The following is an 11917-nucleotide window of genomic DNA, read 5'->3' on the forward strand; positions in this document are numbered from 1 at the left end:
CTGAGAGGGCTCAATGTCTAGCCATATCGATTCTGAGACCTCAGCGGCCCAGGCACTAACATACGATGAAAAAAAAACTTAATTGATTGTTTTTAATCGGGGAGATCTAACCGACACATCCCGGGTACTGCGGGCAATTCAGCAAGGCCAATCCACTCTAAGCTGCATATCTATGGACGATAGGAGGAAACGAGAACACTGGGAGGAAATCCACACAGTCATGGGGAGAATGTTCAAAATCCACATAGAGGGTTGCTCGAGGTTCGAACTGAACGCAGCTACTTGGTGACGGGAGGTATCAGTGATAACCACAGATCCACCATGCGCATCTGTTAGTGCTGTTAGTTACTTGTGGCTAACTAAAGAAACCTTGCCTGACCTGTCACTGAACCTGACTCAGTCTGAGAACTTTATCATCGGCCATATCACCAATCTGGTTACATTTAAAATTTGGTGTCAGCAGTGGAGGAATTGGACGAGAAAAGGAAACAGTGACACCCTCCAACATCTGTCAGAGCAGGAATTAGGATAAATCCACAAAGTGGGATTTTAGTCAAGTGGGAATTCTCTTTCCCAGAAGTTTGGCGTGGCTGGACCTTTATATTACATCGAAGCTGGCTTTGTCTGATTTTCCATGGACAGGTGAATCAGGGATAATGGTGCATGGAAAGAAACGTGCAGCTGGGATCACAATGTGATGAGCCATGACCTTATTTACTGATGGAGGAGTGTGAAAGGGCCGAATGGCCCACTTGTGTCCCTCAGCCCTATGTTCTGATGTTCCATTCAGCCCTCGAACATGCTAAACAGGGAGAGATCGAGGCCAATCCGATGGTTAGGTGTAGTTTTGGACATGTACTTGGAAAATCCAGGCTGGATCAGGAAGTGACCACCACCCCACCCCCCAGTCCCTGTTTACAGGCTTCCCCTCTCTGTAACTTCTGCTCCAGATGTGGGTCATGTTGCAGACCCAGATACGCTGGGAATACAGCCACATATCCCACCCAGGGTTAAAACAACAAATCCTCTGCTCTCCCTGAATGCAACATTGTACAACACGATTTCCAGCAAAATAATCCGTTACTTTCCAAAAGCATAACATGTGAAATTAATAAATAGGAACAAGAGTAGGTCAATCAGTCCCTCAAGCTAACCCTGTCATTTAATAAGAACATGGCTAATCTACTCCAGGGCTCAACTCCACTCTCTTGCCGACTCCTTGTATCCCTCCACACCTCTCTGAGAAAGGGAATTCCAGACATTCACTACCTTCGGAGAGAAGACATTACTCTGAATCTCAGATTGAAATTGATGTTCCTTATTCAGTATCTATATCATCGAGTTCAACACTTTGCTCAAGAATGGAAAAAACTTCTCAACCTCTACCTTCTCCAACCCCTTCAGTGTCTTGTAGTTTTCAGCAGGATTACTCCTCATTCATTTAAAACCCAATGAATTAACGCCTCACCATCCTAGAGATTCTCAATAACACAACCCTTTCATCCCAGGAAACCACCTAATGTACCAACCGAGTTACTTGCTGCATCATCATGCTGACTTTATGTTTCATACCCAGGAAGACTCCAATGCCTTTCCTGTTCCTTTTCTGGAAGTCCTCTCCATTAAGTAACAGCCTGCCTTTTGATTCTCAGTGTCATTCTCAAACTCGGATGTGTATTGCACTCAGCTCCCTCCTTCAGGCTGTCAGCATAGATTGTAAATAACTGATGCCATCAGACTGATATTTGTGGTACTCCAGCAGATAAACCTTAACCATGAAGATCCATTAATCCTGACTCTCCGATTTCTGTGTTAAACAATCATCATCCCACGTTAATACAGTATCCGACGTCCTGGAGCTCCTGTTTTGTGTATGAACTTTTGTTTTGTAATACCTTGTGGAAAATCTCTGGAAAGCCTGGTGTCCACCAGATCGCCTTTATCAAGTCCGCTTGTTACATTTACAGGCATCTCCAGAAATACTTTGCATGATTTTACAGGGCAAAGTATCATTTCCCTTTCACAAAACCACCCTGACTCTGCGTGAAGCTTTTCTAAATGTCCATGCTTGCCAGGTTTTCCAAACTATACTAGTCCTATCTGTTTTCATTAGGTCCATGTTCCTCTAAATGTTTCCCATTCATATGTTTGTCCAAATGAGTTTTAAATGTTGTCGATGTCCTTGCATCTCCCACTCTTCCTCTGGAAGCTCATTCCATACCCACACCGCCCTCTGTGTATAAAAGCTGCTCCTTAGTCCCTTTTAAATCTACCCTCTTTCACCTTAAACCTATTCCCTCTATGTTTGGATTCCCCTACCCTTTGGAAAAGACTTTGGCTATTCACCCTATCCATACCTCTCATGATTTTATATGTTTCCATAATGTCACTCCTCAACATCCTACACTCCATCTGATGCTAACTTCAAGAACAAGCGTTTAAAGATAAGCACTGCAAAATTGAAACACTATTCAAAACGACAGGTAACCAACACTCAGCCCAAATGTCATGCTGTGATTTGTTTTTCTCCATGTTACAATACTAAGGCAGCATGAAACGCTTACTAGTGCCAATAAGAAGGCAAGCACCTGAATTCCTTTGTCTAAAGGGGGTGGTGATCACGACAGTGAAAACGGTTCTGTGGCCAGATTTATATAATACCACATGGTCAACATTCTCCCTCCTGGCCTCCGTATGACTTTGTGTTGTTGTGTCTTCTTTATCTGGCATTCAATAGAGAGAACCCCTTTCCTCCATTAACACCTTAAATTCGACCCGTTATACAGAATCTTTCCATTCACCACTGCTAAAAGCCCGTTTTTCTTTTGCCACACACTCTTTTCCCTGCCACCCATCCTCCACTTCCGGCAAGGGATTAAAAGACCATTTTGCAATTTGAGAATTGTCACACTGGACTGGAAACGCTAACACTGTTTCTCTTTCTCTACAGATAGTGACAGACCTGCAGAGTTTCTCCAGAAATGATAGGCGCAGAACAATTTTTCAATTAAATAAATAAAAAATAAAATACTGGAAATAAAAATAAAAAATAAAAATAAAAATTGAAGGTTCACTGGACCTGAAAGTTTAACTCTGCATTCACTCCAGAAAATTCTGCAACATCTTTAGCAATTTCTTCTCCAATTTCTGTTTATGAACAATTTCCAAAGACATATTGTCAAAGATGCCCAAACATCCTGTCCAACATGGAGTGTTGTACACTGGGAACTGAACGGGAACACATGGTGACAAGTTCCTTGACTCTGAAACTGCATAAGGCTGGCATCACTGACACTGCAGAGTTCTGAATCATGGTCAGGGAGAAAAACAGAAGGAAACACATTCACTTCAAATACAGAAGATGGCATTACTGAAAGGAAAAGATTCAGATTAGTACCTTAAATGGATATTGTTTATGCAACAAATTGGAGGCGTAACACCAAGGAAAGACTTCCAGCAGAATGAGAAAAATGAAAATGGAAGTATTTCCACATCAGAAACCAGAGTAGGTCACTGAATACAGGGCTGATGGGTGAATGGGTCTCGGTGTGAACTGGGGGGCAGTCAGTAACATTGAATTGTAGATATTGCAGCTAAAACTTGGTTATCATCTGATGCTGTAGATTTCAATGACAATCTGTAACTTTTCCCCCAGGATAGTCCATCCATCTACCATTACCATCAAGCCGATCCATGGGTCAGTGACGAATGTCGGTGAACATGATCGGGTCGGAATCACGTGCACCTAAACCTGATGACAATCCATTAAAACTACTGCACTTGACTGGTTACACTACAAACATCAGGACTAACATCTGATACAGAGAGAGAGATGATCCCAAGACCTACAAATCAGATCTAAGCTCTGTCGTCCTGTCAAATCCATGGATAAAAGTCGATGAACCATTAAACAACTTACTGGAGGAGAGGACTCCACAAATATCCCCATCCCAAATAATGGAACAGCCCGGTACATCCATGTAGACGATACAGTATCTGCACCATCCTCAGCCAGAAGTGTTGAGTCGATTACCCACCTCACCCTCAATATGATACCCTCAGAATCACAGATGCCCGTCTTCAACCAATTCAATTCACTGCACGTGACATGAAGCAACAGCTGGACACTGTAGGTACGACAAAGGCATTTGGCCCTGACACCATTCCTGCAATAGGACTGAGGGCTTTTGCTACACAACCAACCGTGTCCCTGAGGAAGCTGTTTCATTCCAGCTCCAACTCTGACAACTCCCTGGCAATGTGGGTAATTACTCAACTATGTCCCATCCCCTAAGAAGGGAATAATTACAATTAGACCAATTGCCACGTCCTCAGTCCCATCACGATGGCCAAATTGGTTGGGGTTATTTTTGATAGAGCTGTCAAACAGTACAGAAATAATCGGTTCAGTGTGGTTTCCGATAGACCCCCATGTGGAGATGGTGTTGTTGTGGAATTGTCATTGGATTGCTAATCCAGATCAGGATAATTCTCTGGAAACTGGTGCAAGTTAAAAACAATTAATAAAATATCGTGATCTATTATCTGGTGTCAGTCATATTGATCTTGTGTTCAATGTCGATTGTAGATGTCGATCTCATTCCCCAGTGTACTTTCAGGAAGTGAATCCCCCGTGCTTTCCTGTCTGGCCTAAAAGTGACTCCAGACACACAGACATGTGATACACTCTTCAATGGTCTCTGAAACGGCCAAGCAAGGCACTCAATTGTATCAAACTGCTCCGAGGTCTTAAAGGATAAACCCGGATAGAACAGCCGGCACCAGACTCGTTATCAGAAAAGGGAATGGGAAACACAATCCTGTTGACCCTGCAGAGACCTCCTTCCTAACAGCTGAGAGCTTGTGACAACATTTACAGAGCTTTCCCACACACTGCACAGAAGCATCGGGAAAGGAATATGTCATACAACTCATTGAGCTTTCCCTATTCTAGTTAATGGCCGAACATCTCCTCAACGCAGTTTTCCCCATACAATATACATATCTCTTAATATGTTTAACCATTGTGAAACATAAAATGAGAACTGCTGTAGTCCATTCAGCCCATCAGTTTTGCGCCTCCATTCTATGTACAGGCAGTTCACCAATAACACGTGTTGATTAAATACATTTCGGCTGCAATGCAATTCATGAACCTTTTTCTATAAAGTGAACTGGCATTCACTGTGACGCGATTCCTTGTCGGGCACCAGCTGACCAGCAAATCCTGCCTCAGGAACCCTCTGTCTACAAAAGGTACAATCAATGTGTTCAGCAAAAACAGGAATGCAATCCGCTCTGCAGGCCTTGAAACTGAGCCTGAAACTGGGAATTGTAGTCTATGTTTCGAAAGAAATCTATTTCAAACTGTGGGGAGAATGTTGGAGAGAACTGCAATTCCCCATCGGCATCACATGGTCAGTCAGCCCCCGCGCGCTTTCTGGTGAAGATTGTCGTGAAAGATATCGTGCACCAGTGAGTGACTGTCGTGTGAAAGCGTTGCATTTACAGCGCTGTTCCATTACAACATGTAATTTAAAGATTTATTTAGACTGTCCTATTGCTTGTTAGATCAAATTTAATGTTTGGTTTTTACTGATATTTTTGGGGTTCGCCAATTACCCTCTTTTTTCCATAGACGCCATTATTAATATTGCACGATTTTGTACACCACAGTGTTGCACAGGAACACAGTTATTGCGTTATTTGAGAACAACCTAGAATGATAGCTGATTTTCTATCTTCACACCATACTCCTGCTCTCTCCCAGTCCCTTTAGTTTCCACAAATCCTTATTTATATTCAGGCCCTTGACTTCCACAGCCTGATCTGGGAGAGAGTTCCCCTGGTTCGCCAGTCTCTGAGTGCAGACATTTATTCTCATCTCAATGCAAAGTGGCCTGTCTGTACCTAATATTGTCGCCCCTTGGTTTAGACGTCCCAGCCACGGGAATTACCATCCCTGTTTCTAATCTGTCTCGCCCTGTCAGAGTGTTATATATTTCACTGAGATTTCCATTCATTTTCCTAAACCCCATTGAATACAGGTCCAGTTACCCCAAACCCTGCTCCCACAACAAGTCTGCCATCCCAGAGATCAGTCTGGTCATCCTTTACTGCTCTCCCTCAATGTCAGGTTTGTCGTCTGTTAGGAAAAGAGACCAAAACTGCACACAATACTGCACAATGTTCGAGATGGGGTCTCACCAAGGCCCTGTACAGCTGCAGTGAGATACATTTACTCCTGTACTCAAATCCCCCTGAAATGAAGGTGAATACAGCATTTATCTTCCTTCCTGCTTTCTGCTCCTGCAATATTGCTTTAAGTGATTGGTGTACAGAGAGATCCAGATTCATTTCAAAGTTACAGTTCCCCACGTGCTGGGCCTACATACAATGGTCAGCGTGCCAATGCCATTCCCAGTATTGACTTCTGGCTTCAGAACTCACTGTCACACATGGACTCGGAGGGCTACGCAGAAATAAACAAAAATGCAGCTTAAGTTCATTTATAGTGCAACATTTTTCAACCACTCCTTTTTCAAATGAGAGGCTGCCAGTCCATTGTTCCCATCAATGTACACAACATCTCAATCTCCCCCATTACTCTCCATCTGCCACGTATTTGCCCAGTCACTCCACTTGTCTCAGTCACCTTGGAGCTTTTTTATATCCTCCTCATCCACTCACAGCCTGACATTGTTTAGTGCTGTCAGCAGACTTGGGAATTTTGCATTTGCACCCATCATCCAAAGATATGATGTGTATTGGGAATAGCTGGAGCCCAAGACACGATCCGTACAATATCCGCTAAGCCTTCCATTTAAAAATAAAATATGGTTTTATTCCTACTCACTGTTTCCTGCCAGCTCTCCCATTCTAAATCTATGACCATATATTCGCCCGAGTCCCAGAGGATTCGAATTTGTGCAATAGGCTTGTGGCTTTATCAAAAATCTTTCTGTTAATCCACTCGTATTGCATTGATACCTCCTACATAAATTTCCAAAAAGCCACTTTCTCAAATATGATTCCCATTTCATAAATCTCTGATGACATTGTCAATGCCCATTAATTTCAGTCCAATACTTTCTCTAAACTGTTTAGTTGCTATTTACATTCTATTCCCCTTTTCTCATAAGACTGAAATTCCCTAGTATTGCTCGGAAGTTTTCTTTTTGGTTTTGTTTTCTTCTGTGAAGGCATAATTAAAGTATTTGCTCCATAGTTCTGCTATTTCCCGGTTCTCAATTATCTGGTATCAGACTGTCAGAAATCTGCAACTTTTTTCTCTTAATTTTACCATTGACATATTTCCAGAAAATATTACAAGTTCTCTCTTATCAACTTTGTGAAGATAATCTTCAGAAACCCATCAATTCCTACCTTAAGCTACTGAATGATTGACCTTCCACAGCCATACAATCACCTAAGCACAGTTTCTGTACTACCAGAAATACAGCACAGTCTACATTCGGCCCACTTTCCGACACAAGACCTTAGCCGTCAATCTTAAAGCATTTGAAGTGCACAACAGTGTCGTTTCTAATGGCTTGAGGTTAGCATGACAACTGCTCAAGAAGTGCATTCCAGACCCCAACACGCTCTGGTTGAAAAACAATTCTCAAATCTTCACTAAACCGTAAATCCTTCACATTTAAAGTGTGTCATTTTGAGTAACAGCAACGGCAACTGTCTATCCACCCTGTCCATGTACCTTGTAATCCTATCCTTCTGAATCACAGACCTCGCAGCCTTCTCTCCTCCAAACTAAACAACCTGAGGTTATCCAGCCTCTCTCCATAGCTGATATGCTCCATCCAAGGGAACATCTCTGCACCCCCTCCATGACAATCACATCCTTCCTCTAATGTTGTTCCCAGACCTACACACAGTATTCCATCTTGCCCTCACCAAAGTTCCGCATAGTTCTTATAATCTAGGCCTCGATGAATAAAGGCTATGTTTACATTCCCCCAGCCTTTCCCAGATTGTGTATTAACCTGTGCAGGCACATTCAGGGATGTCTGGAGAAGCACCCCTGAGCTTTCTAGTGTGCTGCCATTCATTGAGTACTCCCCTGTCTGGGTCTTTCTTCCAAAGTGCATCACCTCATAGTAATCAGGGTTACATTCCATCTGCCATTGATCAACCCATCTGACCATTCCATCAGTATCTACCTGTAACATAAGGCCTTCCTCCTCACTGCCAACCACCCGGCCAATCTTTGTATCAAATCCAAACTTATTTATTACACACCCCACCCCTCGTCCATATTCACAGCTGCATCATTTATGAATACCACAAATAATAAGGTTAAAAATCTCTCAACATCAGTTACATCACGTGGTTGTGCACTTGATGAAGAAGCAGCGTTTCGAGAGCTCGTGCTGCCAAATAAACCTGTTAGACTATGGCCTGGTGTTATGCTATTTTTACATTTGTTCAACGCAGCCCAACAGTAGCACCTCCGAATCACAAATAATAAGGGACGCAGCACTGATGCCCATTGGTACAACATTGGACACTAGCCTCCAGTCACACAAACAGCCTTCTACTACTCCCCTCATTCTCCTACTACTAAAGTTGATTTAGATGCAACTTGGCAAGTTACTAATGAGTCCCACGTGTTCACTGGTTTTCTGTTCCACTTGACACACTTGTAGATTATCTGGGGATTCACTGTAATCTTGTCCATAAGGCCATAAGACATAGGAGCGGAAGTAAGGCCATTCGGCCCATCGAGTCCACTCCGCCATTCAATCATGGCTGATGGGCATTTCAACTCCACTTACCCGCATTCTCCCCGTAGCCCTTAATTCCTTGTGACATCAAGAATTTATCAATCTCTGCCTTGAAGACATTTAGCATCCCGGCCTCCACTGCACTCTGTGGCAATGAATTCCACAGGCCCACCACTCTCTGGCTGAAGAAATGTCTCCGCATTTCTGTTCTGAATTTACCCCCTCTAATTCTAAGGCTGTGTCCACGGGTCCTCGTCTCCTCGTCTAACAGAAACAATTTCACAGCGTCCACCCTTTCCAATCCATGTATTATCTAGTAACTTTCTATTAGATCTCCCATTAATCTTCTAGACTCCAATGAATACAATCCCAGCATCCTCAGTCGTTCCTCATATGTTAGACCTACCATTCCTGGGATCATCCGTGTGAATCTCCGCTGGACACGCTCCAGTGCCAGTATGTCCTTCCTGAGGTGTGGGGCCCAAAACTGGACACATTACTCCAAATAAGGCCTAACCAGAGCTTTATAAAGTCTCAGTAGTACAACGGTGCTTTTATATTCCAACCCTCTTGAGATAATTGAAAACATTGCATTCGCTTTCTTAATCACGGACTCAAACTGCATGTTTACCTTTGGAGAATCCGCAACTAGCACTCCCAGATCCCTTTGTACTTTGGCTTTATGAATTTTCTCACCGTTTAGAAAGTAGTCCATGCTTGTATTCTTTTTTCTTTATTTCTTTTGTCCTGCCTTGCCCCTGTGTTAGTCAGTCCTCTCCACATGCAGACTTTCCTCCTTATTGCAGTCTTCAATGGTTTGTCCCTTATCCTGTCATTATTTGCCTTGAATGTGGATTAGACAGCCTGATAAATTTTCTGTTAATTTCCAACTTGCCGTATGTTTTGTGAGTTTTCTAAGTTCACAGTGACCCACCGCTGATTCATTGAAACTCTAGAGAACATAGGCCGAGCTTCCTCATCACGCAATCTCGCCATCTGAGGGATTTATTTGGATAATGTCCATTACACTTCCTCTGTGGTCAGTATATTCTTTCTTTGATTTAGTCACCAAAACTGTTCTCAATAATCTAGGTACAATCTCACCAACACTCTGTGAAACTGCTTCAAAGTGTCTTTACATCTATATTCTGACTCCCTTAAAGGAAGGCAAACCAAACTTTAAGTCTCCACTTACATATATTCCTCCAAATACCCTTCACATCATTGTAGTTTCGAACTCACTGTGTGAGTTCTCATAGAAAGGCTTCTGATAACCTAAAATATGCCAATTCTACTGGATCCTCATTATCTATGCTGTAAGAATCAACTTCAAACAATTCCAAAGTTTGTCAAGTATGATTTCCTTTTCAGAAATGCATACTGAGTCTCTCAAAGTTTGCTGTTAATGTCTAAATATCCAATATCACATCCTATATAATATATTCCAACAGTTTCCCAACAAATGTCAAGTTAATTGGTCTGCAGTTCTCCACACTATCTCTTCTTCTCTTTGTAGATTCTTATATCATTCATCTATAGTGCTTGGATCATGTTTACGAATGTACATTTATCTACATCAGCTTCTGGACTCTGCAGAATGTACAGGAAAATAGAACGCAGTCATCGACAATGCAATCAATACTTCTATTTGTGATTTATTTTTGAAGATTTTGGTATGAAGTACATCTGGTTGTCAAGGTTAGCAATGCTCAATCCGGCTGCATGTTCAATATTGCCTTGTTACTGATATGAATTGACTTTATGCCTTTACTTCCACAAGTCCTATACGATCACTTCGTATTTCTGGGTGATTTTCTGGATCTTGCTCCATTAAGACAGATGTAAACTAACTGGTCATTTGTTTTACCATTTCCCTGTTATTCACCACAAACATGTCTCCCCCGATTACAAATTTCCACATTTGACTATGTTTTTTTTTGAATTATAGATCATCGATGTTTGCAGTCCTTGTGTTCCGGTTTGTTTGCATGCATGTTCGCTTTTTGATTTCCTGATCAGTTTCATGACCCTCCTTTTCTGGATTGCAATTTTCTGAGAATTCTTTGGATTCCACAATGTCTGGAATTCTTCTGAAGTCGCTTCCTGTGATTAATATATTCTTTAATTTGTTATGTTAATCATCGAATCACTTACTTTCTCTTAGGTATTTTCACCTGAAATAAGTCGACATATCTTTCAGACTATGCAGTATTTCTATAAATCTCCTGGTCCTGACCAGATATATTCAGGAACACTGCAGGAGGACAGAGAAGTAATAGTGGTGGCCCTGGTCGGTACTTTTGTATCATCAGTCGCCAACGGGTGAGGTCCCGGAGGATTGGAGGGTAGCGAATGCTGTGCCCTTATTCAAGAAGAACTACAAAGAAAAACCTGAGAATGAGAGACCAGTAAACCTAACATCTCTACTAGGTACGTTTCTTGAGAAGACTCTGAGAGAGACGATATACGTGCATTTGGCAAGGCAGGGTGTGATTATGAGCAGTCAGCACGTCTTTGTGCGTGGGGGATCATGGCTCAAACATTTGTGAGAGTGCTTTGGTGAAATGACCAGTAACTTTGACAAGGGCCTGGTGGTATACGTAGTGTATATGGATTTCAGTAAGGCCTTCAATAAGGTTCCACATGGTAGGCTGCTCTGGAAGTTTAGATCATATGGAATTGAGGGGGAGCTGGCAAATCAGATCCACAATTTGCTTGATGGTAGGAAACATACAGTTAAAGTGGAAGGATGCTTGTCGGACTGAATGCCTGTGATGAGTGGAATGCCTCAGGGGTCGGTTCTGGGGCAATTACTGTTAGTTTTATCCATGTATATTGTATGCCCATATATATTTTTTCATATTACACACATCTATGATTTAGATCAGAATGTACAGGCATGAATTATAAGTTTCAAGGTGACACAAAAATAGGTGGTATCGTGGACAGTGCGGAAGATTATCAGAAATTTCAGAAATGACAGCAGTGCCTTAATCAAGTGAGGAAGTGGGCCGAGAAATGGCAAATGGAGATTAATACGGATAAGTGTCAGTTCTTGCATTTTAGAAAGTCAAATCAAGGTAGGAGTTTCATGGTGAATGACAGGGTCTTAAGGAGTGTATTGAGACAAAGGGACCTTGGAATTCAGGTTCACGATTCTCTGAAAGTGGAGT

The sequence above is a fragment of the Chiloscyllium punctatum genome, chromosome 31, assembly GCF_047496795.1.
Source record: "Chiloscyllium punctatum isolate Juve2018m chromosome 31, sChiPun1.3, whole genome shotgun sequence".
NCBI classification, from domain to species: domain Eukaryota; kingdom Metazoa; phylum Chordata; class Chondrichthyes; order Orectolobiformes; family Hemiscylliidae; genus Chiloscyllium; species Chiloscyllium punctatum.